Source organism: Nilaparvata lugens, chromosome 2, assembly GCF_014356525.2.
Source record: "Nilaparvata lugens isolate BPH chromosome 2, ASM1435652v1, whole genome shotgun sequence".
In the NCBI taxonomy this organism is placed as follows: Eukaryota; Metazoa; Arthropoda; class Insecta; order Hemiptera; family Delphacidae; genus Nilaparvata; species Nilaparvata lugens.
The window spans coordinates 75571465-75586092 of NC_052505.1; the positions used below are offsets into that span (position 1 = coordinate 75571465).

The window sequence follows — 14628 nt, forward strand, 5'->3', positions numbered from 1 at the left end:
CAACTAAAATTGGTCACTGCTTATGGAGATGGACCAACTGAATGCTGGATGGCATTGAATTTCAGATAACTTGATCTGGTCGAAAATCTGATTACAGTCAGCCATAAAAGGTTCGTTCGACTACTATTGAGATTGAAGAAGCATCTACCTGCCTATTACATGGGAAACCATAGTTGGCTAGGTATTTTTCCTCCTTTCTTTCTTTTCAGCACACCCCACCATAGAGCCTATTGTTGTATTTTGTATTCTATTAGGATAGTCATTTATTTTTTATTGTGATTTTTTGTATTTTGGTTTATTCAATGTATATTGTGTTGAATTGAATAAAATTATTGATTGATCGATTGATTATTATTGATAATACTGTAGGTATTGAGAGATTATTGTATTACTCTGAATATCGGGGGACCGAGCTTCGCTCTGGAGTGTAAAAGCATAGAAAATTTGTAACGAAAAATTGAATTTGTAGTTTATATTTATTTTTTTTTTCAGTCGTACAATTAATTATTTAGTTATATGTGGAGGCACAACAGGCGTATGCCCAAAACTTCCCCTTCTCAAATGTATACTACAGTCCAAATCAAAATCACTCATCAAAATAACAATTTATTCACACTTCAAAAAACAAACACATCATCAATTACAAATATATACTATGAATTCGATTTAGTATAGTATGTTTGCTACAATGTTTGTTCATATACTATGTACTATCCTACACTAACAGCATAGTTACTATTTCGCAAAGTTAGTAGACAGTTTTGTTCACTAACGTTGACTATTTCGGACTTTCTGAAGTAAACATGATTTCGTAGCAGGTTGACTGCTACTAGTGAAAAGCTTGTCTTCACCGTATTGCTGCGATCATAAAAAACTTTTTTTTGTTTATTCATCTGTTATAGTACTCAAATTCATTATACATATCAATATTTTGTTGAAAATTATTAAATTTAAAAATTTAAAGTGTGGGATAAATGTGTCCCTCATAGCACCACAGACAAATCATCACTACTGGAGTGAGGGGTTCAAGTGTCCCTCACACTAAAAATCAAGAAAAGCAGTTGTTTTTAATACTTTATATTTTTATTTGACGGTCAAAGAATAAAAATTAAGAACGAAAATTACTGTCTATTCAATGTTTTGCACCTTCAATGCCTAAAATAGTTCATTTTTTTATAAAAAGAGTGTGATTCAAAAAAACACTTCTTGCATACTGTTATCATACAAACTTGACATTTAGAAAAAAAAATAAGAATGCAAATTACTGTCTATTCAAAGTTTTGCACCTTCAACAGTTAATTTTTTTGAATAAAAAGAGTGTGATTCAAAAAAACACTTCTTGCATACTGTTATCATACAAACTTGACATTTAGTATTCACTTTAGGTGTTTTTTTCTGTGCTTCTTTCCTTCCACACTTTTCAACCAATGCCTTGTAGCATGATTTGCACTTTAGTTTTTCTTTTGTCTTCTCAAGTTTGTGCTCATTTTGATGCTGAGACTGAAGTTCCAATGAAGGGCGTGGAGTAGTCACTTTCTTTGAGTAGAAGATAAGATGAGTCACTATTTCTTCTTTGAATTCTGTGATAGTCATGGCGTTCTTGGTGACACTGGTGAAAAGAGAATGAGCGTTGATGACTGATGTTGACAATAGTAATTCAAAGGCAATTTTCCTGTACCACTTCAATGATCTTCGTAGAGGTGAGGAATACGATGTCATTTGGTCACTCCTATCAATGAATGATTTGCCTTTGTTGTAGTGTACAACAACTACGGGCTTCTGAACTGCACCTCCTCTGACGACATAATTTCCAGCTTTTTTTCCAAGGACGTATTTATCCTTTCAATATCCTTCAGCGAGATTTATCCCAGGGTTGAGACCTAGTGAAATCGAATTTTCATATCATAAACCTACTTTGTTCCAAATTTTGTGTGAATCGATAGAGCCGTTTTCGAGATCCGGTCACATACGTATATATAAACATATAAACAGAAATTGCTCGTTTAATAGTATAGGATAGTATCACTATCAGACTTGATATTGCTTGATTACTCTGATTTATTACTCTGAATAGTGTTATCTGTTTCAAAATGATGATGAATTGATATTTCAAGTCTTGTTTAGGATAGCACATTCGTCTTGTGGATTACGAGAAAGAAGCCTTTTTCCACTTCTCAGATTTCAATATTAATTCACTGTTGCAGAGATGAAGAAGACCCTGTAGCACTACTGTCTTAGTGAGTTAGAAACTAGAAAAATACTGATATATGTGTACCAAATCAAATTTATTGCCTTACGAAATAAAATATGTTTACAATTAAATAAAGATTACAAAATTTAATATTTTAGAGAAAGAAGTATGATTTTTTAACAATAATATACTAACTCTTATGCTTATTTAAAATCAAATTTACAATAATAGGATCGTACTGATCTAAAGAATAAGTGAAACTCCAATAGACTAGTGCTGGTTAATCTTTTGCATCCAATTCTCTAAAATGCTATTAAAGGACGAGATAAAATAATATGGTAGTAAAGAAATCTATCAACTTATGACCAAAGGTTTCGTTCATGTCGCACTCAAGATTTTCTCCACCACTCCCGTTATTTGTGAAGAATAATTTCTTATATCAATAATAGAAGCACTTTTCCATATCTGATAGTTAGATAATAGGTCAAATATGAATTATTTATTATTTCCAATAGCTCAATTGTTGATCCGTCTGTTAATTTAAATGTACTTGTAAATGCTTTAGGCAAAGCTCGGAATGCATTGAAGCTCCATTCTCACACCTTCCGTTAATCAATTAAATGTTTGATAGATACTATTAAGTTTGATAATATCGAGCTAAATTGGATCCAACTTGATCAATATGCTAAAATTGTCGTTGGAAAGGATCTGACACTCATATTCATTCATCAATGGATGTCAGATTACACCTCCGAAAGTTTGGCGGAGTGAAGTTTGCCAACGGTCATTCATTTTATAATTGAAAGCTATTAGGGGCTGAGTGCTTCTGGTCTGCGTAGCACAGCTATGCTTCAGTGAATAACACCAGCTGTTCTCAACATTTAATGCCCATTAATAAAACCGACGGATAATAGACCGCGACGTAGACGAATGGAAACAATTAAAAGATCCAGTGTGGTTAACTGATATTTAACTTTCCATTCCACTCAACTAAACCCAAAACGTTTTTCGCCCCGGATTTCCAGTCTTTGAGACTCCAGAGCAGCCGACTGACGTGCATCTGAAGTATCAATCGATTATGCGTTGAATGAACTCTTTGCCAGCAGTCTCGCTTTGAGCTGCATGACTCACTACACTCAAAGCTGCAATTAATATTCCACCGAAAATTTCAGACTTCTATTCAACTTTGAAAAGTATGTCTGCACAAAGTATTCTGAAAAACGTTCACTGTAGCACTTATTTCTCTTATATGTTACAACAACTTCAGAATTCTCTATAGCATATTATGTAGCTGTAATTATATTATTATTTACAGATTATTCAATATTACGTCGAATGACTAAGTGTGTTGTGCGTTTCCACAGTTTCCAGTTTGAACGGAATTACATTTCATTTATCTCTTTATTCATTTATCACTCTGTGTTCTTATACTCTACATCATGGATTAAATAGTCAAACTGGATTATATCAACTCCTATTTGTTACTGCAAAGTGATTCATTTCGAGTGAAGAGATAAAACTCAGTTAAATCCTCTTAAACCAGAATTATTTTCCTAGAAGCTGTTGTAATTCAATTGAGAAAATAAATAGCCTCAGAAGTTATAAATATGATTTTAGACTTTCCTGAACCAAGGAATTTCGCTTGAAAGAGATCATAGATCTCGATTATTTGTGATCATAGGAGAAAAGGGAGGTTTGATCGAATTTTTTTGTGATATATTCTTCTCTTATGCTGTTGCTCACAAGAGAATATCCAAAAGCGTCATAGGAGGAAGTATGAAAAAAGAATGATACACTATTTCAACCAGCAGTGAACAAACACAGGGATGAAGAGTTCCAAATCTGGAATTTTTTTCAGTCAACTGAAAAGCTCAGATCATAAGGATAACTCATAGCCTAGCACTCCATTCTCCAAGTTTTTTTTATGAGATTGATATTCGACTGGATTTAATCGATTAAAATTATTCCTAATGATACATTTGAGTTATCAACATACATTCGAGTTTTTGTTGTACCAAAAACTATCGAGTTGATTTCCTTCTGAATTGTGACATCCTGGTTATTATTCTTAGCATTTTACCATTCGTCAAATCAACAGAGTTGTTCGTGGTTCAACTTTAATTCAATACTCTCAAATAAGAACTTCAAATAACAATGAACTTGTATGTGAATTAAGAATAACCTCCTTTATCACAGGGATATTCTGAAACTTATTTTGAAAGAAACTGATCCTCTCATCATTTTTATGGCTACAATCGTGAATAGAAGTAGTATCCTTTGAGAGCAATAATATATTTTTCGCCACACTTGGATGTAATGAGCTGGTTTACGTGCGTCATATGGAGGCCGAAAGTGATTGTTTTCCGACCAGGCCGGTAAAACTTTACAGCCCTAGGGCTGTAAAATGACCTTGGATAACAGCTGATCGTGTCCGATCTCACAAAAATCATAGAGAGATAATCTCATAATGACTGTAATAATCTATATAATTATGTATCGTGAATCGCGGTATTATGTCTATAATAATATATTTTATAAATTACTGTTTCATAATTTAATATTTATTATTGTGTTTTTGATGTCAAACAATAGAATACGATGATATCTCCATAGCCTCAACAATATAATGTTGGCTGCATTGTCCATTGTCAGAAAGGTAAGTATCGCAAGTCTTTAAAAGTGAAGAATCGAATTTGAAATCAAAGTACAATAATTGTATCAATATTTAAAAGTGAGGTAGAGTAATAATTGTTTCTTTTTTATTATCGAATTCCACTTCTTAATGCAATACAATCAACAATAATAATAGGAAAATACAGCAGAGATCTAAAGTTTAAGGTAAGCCTACTGGTGAAACTCAGCTTTGACTGAAAAATTCCTAGTAATTTTTCCGTAATTCATTATTAAAACTTTTAGATAATTTTTCTTCGATATCAAACCTTATAGAGAAAACATTAGGCCCACTCAAGATTGAATCTTCGAATGCTTTCTCTATGATTTAACTATTTTCAGAGCAATATTTTGTTGTGAAAATGCCGGCGAACCGGCTTCAAGTTTGCCGCTATAGGCCTACACTATATTATAGTAGCCTACATACGTTAAATGACTTACTGGCCTCATTGAACAAAAATATGCAATGGCCGAGAGCATAAAGGCGTAGTACATCAGAATTCCAAAGTTCAGTGAATACAAACATGATCTAGGTTCGAACCTCGGTCAGTGACATTTTTTTTTGTCGATGAATTTCGACTTTTATTAGCTATTTTTTATTAGTTACCGTAATTTAAATTTCAATCAATTTTTTAGATATATTTTGAGACAAAACTATGAAATATGCAATTATATTAATTTTTTAATCACATTATTTCAAAATAGTAATGAAAATTCTATTCATCCATCTATCCATGAGATATTGCACCAGGCGCAAAGCGCGAGCTATAAAAATTCAAACAATTATTCGAAATAATAGTATAAAAATATTGTCACTATTGTAAATTATTAATTAGTAATATTGAAATTAATTGACAGTGAAAGTTGTCATAACCAAGATTCAAACTATCAAAATAGGCTGTTGAATTTTATTTATTTTTTAATTTCTTATATATTGGGAAGTTTTTTTTTGGTGTGGCGAAAAATAGCGTTCGCACCATGGGCAAAAATGTATTTCCGGCTCTCAATCTTTTCTAGTCCTCGGCCTACGGCCTCGGACTTAAAAACCGATTTCGAGCCGGAAATATCTCATTTTCGGCCCTAGGTGCGAAATATACTATTGTATTTCCACAAAATTATATTTTTCTATATTTTATATAAGAATAAACATCAAATTGAAATAAGAATTCATAGATTGTATTTTTCACTTTTCCAAGTTGAATAAATCCATAGAACTTTCGCACTTTGACGATCCATGTATGATCAAGGTTTCAAATTCAGATTATCTGAAAATTCAATAATTATAGTTATTTTTGTATTAAATCAATCCTCACCTTGACGATCGATGTACAATTCATTGAGGTTTCAGATTATTTGGAAATTTAATTATTATCACTATTTTTGTATCCTGAACTAAAAGTATCGTTTATAAATGGACGATTCTTCAGTGTCAATGTCATGCAATGGGAATGGGTACAGTATTCATATGAGAGACTGTATTTAAATCCTGTAACTCGAATCCATGAATCAATAATTATCTTTAAATCATTTAAATTAACGACTCGTTTCGGAAATTTACGTCATCTTAATTGAAATGATTTGAGGATAATGTTGATTCATGAATTTAAGTTACAGGACTATGGTCATAAAGTTGAAATATGAACTGGCTTTTTTAAGTCAATTTCATTTCATTTGTATGAAAATTGTTTGAAGGAAAAAAAATATGAATAAAATTACACGCTGTTGTAGAATGAGGATGTGAAGATGTATGCTATTATTCAGTATAATAATTGCTTGTTGAAAAAACAGTTTTCCTCAATGTATGGTTTAATTGAATCCAAGCAGTCATCAATCATCACGTATTGCGCCAGTTAGGCCAACCCTCCCAGTCCACTTATGTTTCAGAGCCTCATTAAAGTGACTCAAGTTTCCTGCCTTCTTCAGGCTTCAGGCCCCAAGTTTGCCCACAAGTCAAAAGGGCGCAGCGCATGATTGACATGCAGGTTCCGTTCAACTCGATCCTGCTCCTCATTTCGTGCCTCATTCCTCACTCATTTCGACCCTCATTCGTCTCAGCACCTCATCTCCACTTCACTCACTCGACAGCTCAGTGCAGAAACTCACTCAATGACTTCCCTCGCATTGTTGTTTTTGTTTTTCTGTTCTTTTTCTACTTCTCGTCTCTGTTTCTAAGAGAAAAGAATGGTTGTGGTGTATTGATCATGGCAGCAGTGGCTGTCTGTGGTGGATGGCAGAAACAAAAGAAGCGCGCTCATCATCGAAAGAGGGCTCTGCCACTGCCACTGCTTCTAGTCCAAATACGGCAGAACAATGCTCGCCGCGCCGCGCCACACTGACACCGTCATATTGATGATACAACAGAAAAGGCCCATTCGAGCCGGTCTATTGCGGTAAAAATCACTTGCCAAATGAGAAAATGTACAAGTTTTGAGATGAATCTCATTCTAAAGTTCTAGAATCTCTGTTAAGCTATTCCTTCCTCATTGATATTAATATTTCATATGTATTTTTCTAGTGATGTGGTTGTAGATATAGCTGACAATTTTCGAGAGGAATTTATATGTAGATTAGTTTAATAGGCTTCTTCGAAATTATACAGTGATAGAAAATCTCATCCTTCTTCTTCTTCTTTTTTTTTCTTTTTCGTAGAGGATTGAGGATCATTATTCCAATCTATGTTTGTATTTGAAAAAAGTATTAATACTACCCATATTTTAGTCATCGATATGATAAAAAAATTGGTTCAAAATATTGTCGTATCAAAATTGAGAATAAGTTTGCTGTGCCAACAAGTCAGTTCATTCATAATTATTTTGTGATTGAGAATAAACGATTGACACTGTTCAACACAGATCAATAAGTTTCATTGATATTCTGCAAAGCTTCAACCAGATGAAAATAAAAATCTATTTGATATACCATAAAATATACACATGACAACGTTTCCAGGGCTTACCTGATTGAATTGTACCTTTAAAGCCCTTTGTTGATTGTTTTACACTGGATGAGCATCCACTTCTTTATACAGAAGACATTGTACACATCGCAACGGCCCTGTGTACCGTTGAAACGGGAGGGGGGCCGTTGAAGTGGGGGTCCACTCGTTAATATTAATGAGTGGAAATGAGACTGATTATAACGTATCACATCATATTGGATTTTCCGATTCGATCCTCATAACCGGATACTCCATGAAATTGAATACTCGATGATCAAAAGGATCAATGTGTGAGGATCAATACCATAACAGTAATTTGTAGAAAAGTTGAATAGTATTAATCTATTAAAAGAATGAGAATCAACAGACATCATTCTTATAATAAAATACTTCTTGAAATGCGTCTTCTCAACTCTCACAGCTCGTTGAGTTCAACCTTTCAATTAATCCATTCCTATTAATCAGGAAGCTTTTTCGTGATATTACTATTATAACTAAGCACCCCTTACAACATGCAGAAAATCATTGCGGTCAGATTAACAATATTGGAGTAGCCTCTTCATTTGTTCGATTGTCCACTTTTAACAAGAGCATCACGAGTTGATATCTCCAACAACATGGCTAATTCACATTGAAATAAATTCTAGATCGCTCAAAATGTAGGCTACTTCCCACTTGTTTGAGATGTCACAACTCAAACACACACACACACTCTCCCGCCAAGTAAAGTGCAGAACGTTTCTTGTTCATGACATCTGTCTAAGGTAGTTTTATTAGATTTCCGAAGGCGCATTGAAGTGACAGTGCCTGATGGAGAAAACAGGATTGAGAAGGCAGTGAGGCGGTATTGAGGCATCCAGGGCCGCATGTGTTTCTGGCAAACGAAATCAACGACTAATCCCATGATAGGTATCGACTACATTGTTCTCAGATGAAAAAGGGACTCTTTCTCCACCGCTCCATTATTCCAGCCTCAGTCTTGTCGAAGCCCTTCTATTTCCTTTCTTTCTTTCTTCTTCTTTTGCGCCTTCCTTTCACCGACGTTAATTAGATCCCTTCGTCGTCGTCCAGGGGTTTCATTTTATCCATTCCTAGATTTGAAAACCCACTATTTCCCAGCTTCGGCCCCTGAGACTCCGAGTTTCCATCAATGGTGATTGAATCTTGGAATGGAACTTTCCAAATGCTCCCTTAGAAGCCTCACTTTCTATCCATTCAATGTATACCACACAGAATATTTCCACAGGTCTTTTCAGAGTATGAAAGTTTCCATCAATATTTTCCCTGCAAAAATCCATGCATTCCACAAAATTAGTTATATTTACTACAAGGCATTATAAATATTTGTATTTTCCTGGTTTTCATCAATTGAACCTATTCCATTATAATACTAGAATCTTTGCTCTGACCACAAAACAACATCAAATACAACATAGTTGACCGACCAAAGTGAGGTCTAAGATTCAGGTCGACGGTTTGGCATTTCTCTTCATGTTCAAATGTTTATATGTTTAAATATTTGAATGTTTATAATATGTTGCGCATTTACAGCGAAACGCGGTAATAGATTTTCATGAAATTTGACAGGTATGTTCCTTTTTACATTGCGCGTCGATGTATAAACAAGGTTTTTGGGAATTTTGCATTTCAAGGATAATATGAAAGGAAAAAGGAGCCTCCTTCATACGTCAATATTAGAGTAAAAATCTTACTATAGAATTATTCATCATAAATCAGCTGTCGAGTTGATTATAAATTGCATGCCATGACGCATGCAATTCAATATCTCAATGTAACTTGGTAAAAAATCAGCAGCTCCTCATTGGATGCAATTTTTATGCAATATTAAAAAATTATCGAAAGAAAATAAAGCAAAGTGGAAGTGTTCAGTCTGCAAAGCTGGTGGTAAACAGTGCACTAAAAGAATGGATGAGCAAATATTAGCAGAAATCAAAAACATTATAAGGGAAGAAATAAGAAGCAGTATGGGCCTGGAGGTGCAATCTCTTAGAGAAGAACTAAATAAGATGAATACTAACATGGTGGAATTCGGGAAATCGGTAGATATGTTCTCGGCTAAGATTGATGATTATACGCGTACAATTGAAACTTTTAAAAAGGAACATGTGGAATTGAAAAAAACTAATGCCATTCTTCAGATGAATTTAAGTGAAGTGCAATCTAGATTATGCGAATTGGAACAATATACGCGTAGGAACAATATTGAAATACATGGTGTGCCTTTAACAAAGAATGAAAATATATACGAAATTATAGACTCAACCGCTAGGGCATTAAAAATTGAATATCGGAAGGAAGACATCAATGCCGCACATCGCCTTGCTTTGGGTAAACATGGGATACCTCCTATAATTATATCTTTTCATAGTAGGGTGACCAAGGACAATTGGATAAGCTGCTTTAAAGAGCATCGCGAAGAAATAAAAAAGTCTAAGAATGATCCAAAAGCCAACTTCCGTTCAACTAGTATAAATAATAATCTTACTGATGTCCCAGTGTTCATAAACGAGAATTTATCCCCACATAATAAGAAACTACTGTACGAGACCAAACAGTTTATAAAGAAGAACAATTTCAAGTTTGCATGGACGAGAGGTGGAAAAATCTACATTAGAAGGGATGAAAACACCAGAGCGATAAGAATCCTGAATGTGAATCACCTACAAGAGTTCTCCAACAATGAAGTAAACCTGAATGTGAATCACCTACAAGAGTTTTCCAACAATGAGGTAAACCAGGAAATATAAACTTATTCAGATAATACTCATAGTTTAATTTTCTATAAATATGAACAGTTTTAACGAATTGTGTGAGGCTTTAGGAGAGGATGTGTATGCGACAGGAGTAATAGACGATTATATGAATTACAATCTACACTGTACTAATGGATTAAGTTCTATAAACTACCTGAATCTTCTGCACATGAATATTCGAAGTATTTATAAAAATTTTGATGAGTTTACTGTATGTCTCAATAACTTTAAATTGTCATTCGACATTATAATTCTTACGGAAACTTGGTATTCTGGTAATAAACCTATTGATTCCTATATGGATGAATATAAACTATTTAATAGGCAAACAAAATTGAACAAATGTGATAGTCTTTGCATGTTTGTAAAAAATAAATATAATGTAAATGTGGTGGAGTGTGAATTGGAGGAAGCTAATGCGCTGAGTGTAGTGATCGAATTAGATAAGGGTTTGATTATACAAATCATTGCAATATATAGGTCCCCTAATAGTAACACTGAGGTCTTTAACAATAGCTTAAATAATTATTTGAATACGCTTCCTAATGATAAAGATATTGTAGTTATTGGAGACATAAATATTGACTTGTTGAGCATGGATAATGAAGTACTCGAGTATATAAGTGTAATGAATTGTAATGGATTTAGTTCACTAATTAACAAGCCAACTAGAATATCCGATAATAAACACTCTTGTATTGATCATATATTTCTCAGAAGCAAACCAAGTTTAATCGAACCGAAAGCCGCTAATATCTTTAAAACAAACATCACTGATCACTTTGCGACCACACTTCACTTAAAAGTTGATGGTATAACATCCTCAAAATCCCCGTCACAGTCATTAGCTAAACTTACTAAAATTAATATGAGTAAACTTAAAGAATATCTGAATCAAGAAGAATGGAAAGCTCTGTATGATGATAATGCCATATACACAAATATTGATCCAATGGTTGAAAAATTTACTAATACACTTACACATTATATACACCTTTCTACAACCGAGATAAAATTGAGACATAAGAAGAAACCGCTTAAACCATGGATTACACAGGGGCTGATTGAATCTATTAATAAACGAGATAAAATTGCTAGGCAATTGAAAAAGGAACCATTTAACACCGTTTTGAAAAATCAATTTAAGACTCATAGGAATCTCTTAAATAATTTGATATATAAAACAAAGTATGATTATTACAAAAATAGAATCAATGAGTGCGGAAATAATACTAAGAAACTATGGTCCCATATTAATGAACTTCTGAATAAGAAAGGAAACTCAGATGATGACATACAATTAAAAGCTCACGAATTGAATGAATATTTTGTAAATGTTGGAAAAACTCATGCAGATAAAATACCTAAATATGACAACAACCAGTCCTCATTTCAATTTGAATACAAGAAAGACAACTCAAGATTGAATGACTCATTTTCATTAAGACCTGTAAATGAAACTGAAGTAAAAAACGCAATACTTAGTCTAAAGAATAACACCAGTCCGGGTATTGACGGTATCAAAAGTAAAACTCTAAAGGAAATAGCCGACTTTGTCTCTGAACCACTCACTTTTATTGTAAATAGATGTTTTAAGGAGGGTATTTTTCCATCTTTATTTAAAATAGCCAAGATAAAACCTCTCTTTAAGTCAGGTGATAAGAAGCTACCGGAAAACTATAGACCAATTAGTATGGTGAGTTCATTAACTAAAATAATGGAGAAGCTAATAAAAAGACAAATTGTGGAATTCTTAGAGTCACATAAGATAATTGAAGATCATCAATTTGGATTTCAAAATAATAAGAGTACTAACGATGCTTTAATTCAGTTCTCGAACGCTGTGGCAGATCATTTAAATAAAGGAAAGAAAACTCTTGCTATCTTTATTGATTTGGCCAAGGCCTATGATACAGTATCTCATGAGCGCCTATTATGTAAACTAGAAAGGGTTGGAATCAGAGGAACTACATTAAAATTATTTGATAGTTACCTTTCACGTAGGGCACAGATTCTAACTATTAATGACTCAGTTAGTGAAGTTATCAATGACTCTCCTACTGGCTACAGCCTACCTCAAGGTACAGTCTTATCACCAATCCTATTTTTGCTGTATGTAAATGAATTGTTGAAATTGGATCTGAGCGGGGGCGAGGTGTTTTCTTTTGCAGATGATACTGTTCTCTTGTTTTGCGGTGAAACATGGCACCAAGTGTATGGAGCCGCCTCAAGAGGCATCTCCTTACTAAAGAAATGGCTGGATATGAACTCACTAAGTTTGAATATTAAAAAAACAAAATATATTGCATTTTCAAGAAATATAACTGGCCAGGAAGATACGGCATGTAAACTGAAATTGCATATTAATTGTAATGAATTTGATGTTAATACTGGTTGTTGTGATTGCCCCGAAATTGAAAGAACGAGTCACTTGAAATATTTGGGTGTTATAATTGAGCAGGGATTTAAATGGAAGAAACACATAGATTACCTTTGTGATAGATTGAGGTTTGTATCTTATAAATTTTACAAACTAAGATCGATCCTTCGGCTACCAATGCTGAGAATGGTGTACTTCGCTCTGGTGCAATCATTGCTACAATATGGTTTGGTGGTTTGGGGAGGTACGTTCGATACGCATGTAGCTCCTTTATTTAGAGTGCAAAAAATGATAATAAAAACAATATTGAATAAACCAACCATTTATCCCTCAATGAGTGCTTTCAAGGATATTAGAGTCATGACAGTAAGACAAATGTATGTTTTGAGCGTGATTAAATATTTTTGTAGATACAATTTTAATTTTATGCAATTAAATAATGAAAATCATAGGACTAGGTATAATTTGTACAAATTCGCATCATATGTTTCAAACCTAACACTTATTCGTAAGCAATTAATTTATATAGCTCCAAAACTAATAAATTCTATTCCACCCGGGCTTATCATAGAACTACCTTCCAAAAGTGTACCAAGGAATATTAAGAAATGGATAACTGAGAGTCATTATTTTGATTTGTATATTGTGTAGATAATTTAATTTACATCCATTGTAATTGTACTACTATTCTGCTAAATTTAAGAGTCTCGATACATAGCTTGATTAATTCTCTTAGAATATAAGTTGTAATTTATTTATGTTATTTTGTATACATCTTTTTTTTTTGTTTTAATTAGATGTGGATGACCGAAGTTTGACAATATGCTACTCCTACTGGCGAACAAGTGATTTTCACTTATGCCAGTGGTTTCATTTCCACCTCTTGTACCTTTATTTTGTTGATAGAATGTAAGTAAACTAGATTAAGGTACATTATCCTAAATTTTGTAATTGTTGAATTTTGTGGAGGAAATAAATTTGATTTGAATTGAATTGAATTGAATTGAATTGAATTGAATTGAATTGAATTGAATTGAATTGAATTGAATTGAATTGAATTGAATTGAATTGAATTGAATTGAATTGAATTGAATTGAATTGAATTGAATTGAATTGAATTGAATTGAATTGAATTGAATTGAATTGAATTGAATTGAATTGAATTGAATTGAATTGAATTGAATTGAATTGAATTGAATTGAATTGAATTGAATTGAATTGAATTGAATTGAATATCCATGCACCAACCCCAACAGCCATTAGCCGTTTTCACACCGATATCTCGCCGACACGACATACAGACTGGATTTACTCTGATGATCTGATGGACAGTATAAGAGGAGGCTGCGGTTTATAAGTGCGCGAGGTCTACTGTTCACAGAAATACTAGTAGAAGACTATGTAGAGGGGTGATGCGTAGTATATTTCGGGTTATGCAGTTCCTCTTTGTACAAACAAAACTAGTACAACTACTACAGTACTAGGCCTTCAGTACATGAATGGGAGAGTGGCAACGTATCACCAACAATGGAAAGAGCATATTGAACGAATGTCAGCTGATAGGCTTCTTTCCGGATGCAACACGTTGCTTTCGAGAAGATACAGAAGAGCATCTGTTGCTTATGGAAGGATATATTTTCAAAGATTTTTTTGAACGGTTAGTACAGTAGTCTAG

The 14628-nt window shown here is 33.4% G+C and overlaps 1 protein-coding gene across 1 annotated transcript in view; it reads left to right on the forward strand.

Annotated features, from left to right (window-relative positions):
* Positions 1 to 14628, forward strand: part of LOC111056679 (Down syndrome cell adhesion molecule-like protein Dscam2) — a 262768-nt gene that overhangs the window by 76188 nt on the left and 171952 nt on the right. The gene's annotated exons all lie outside the window — the stretch shown is intronic.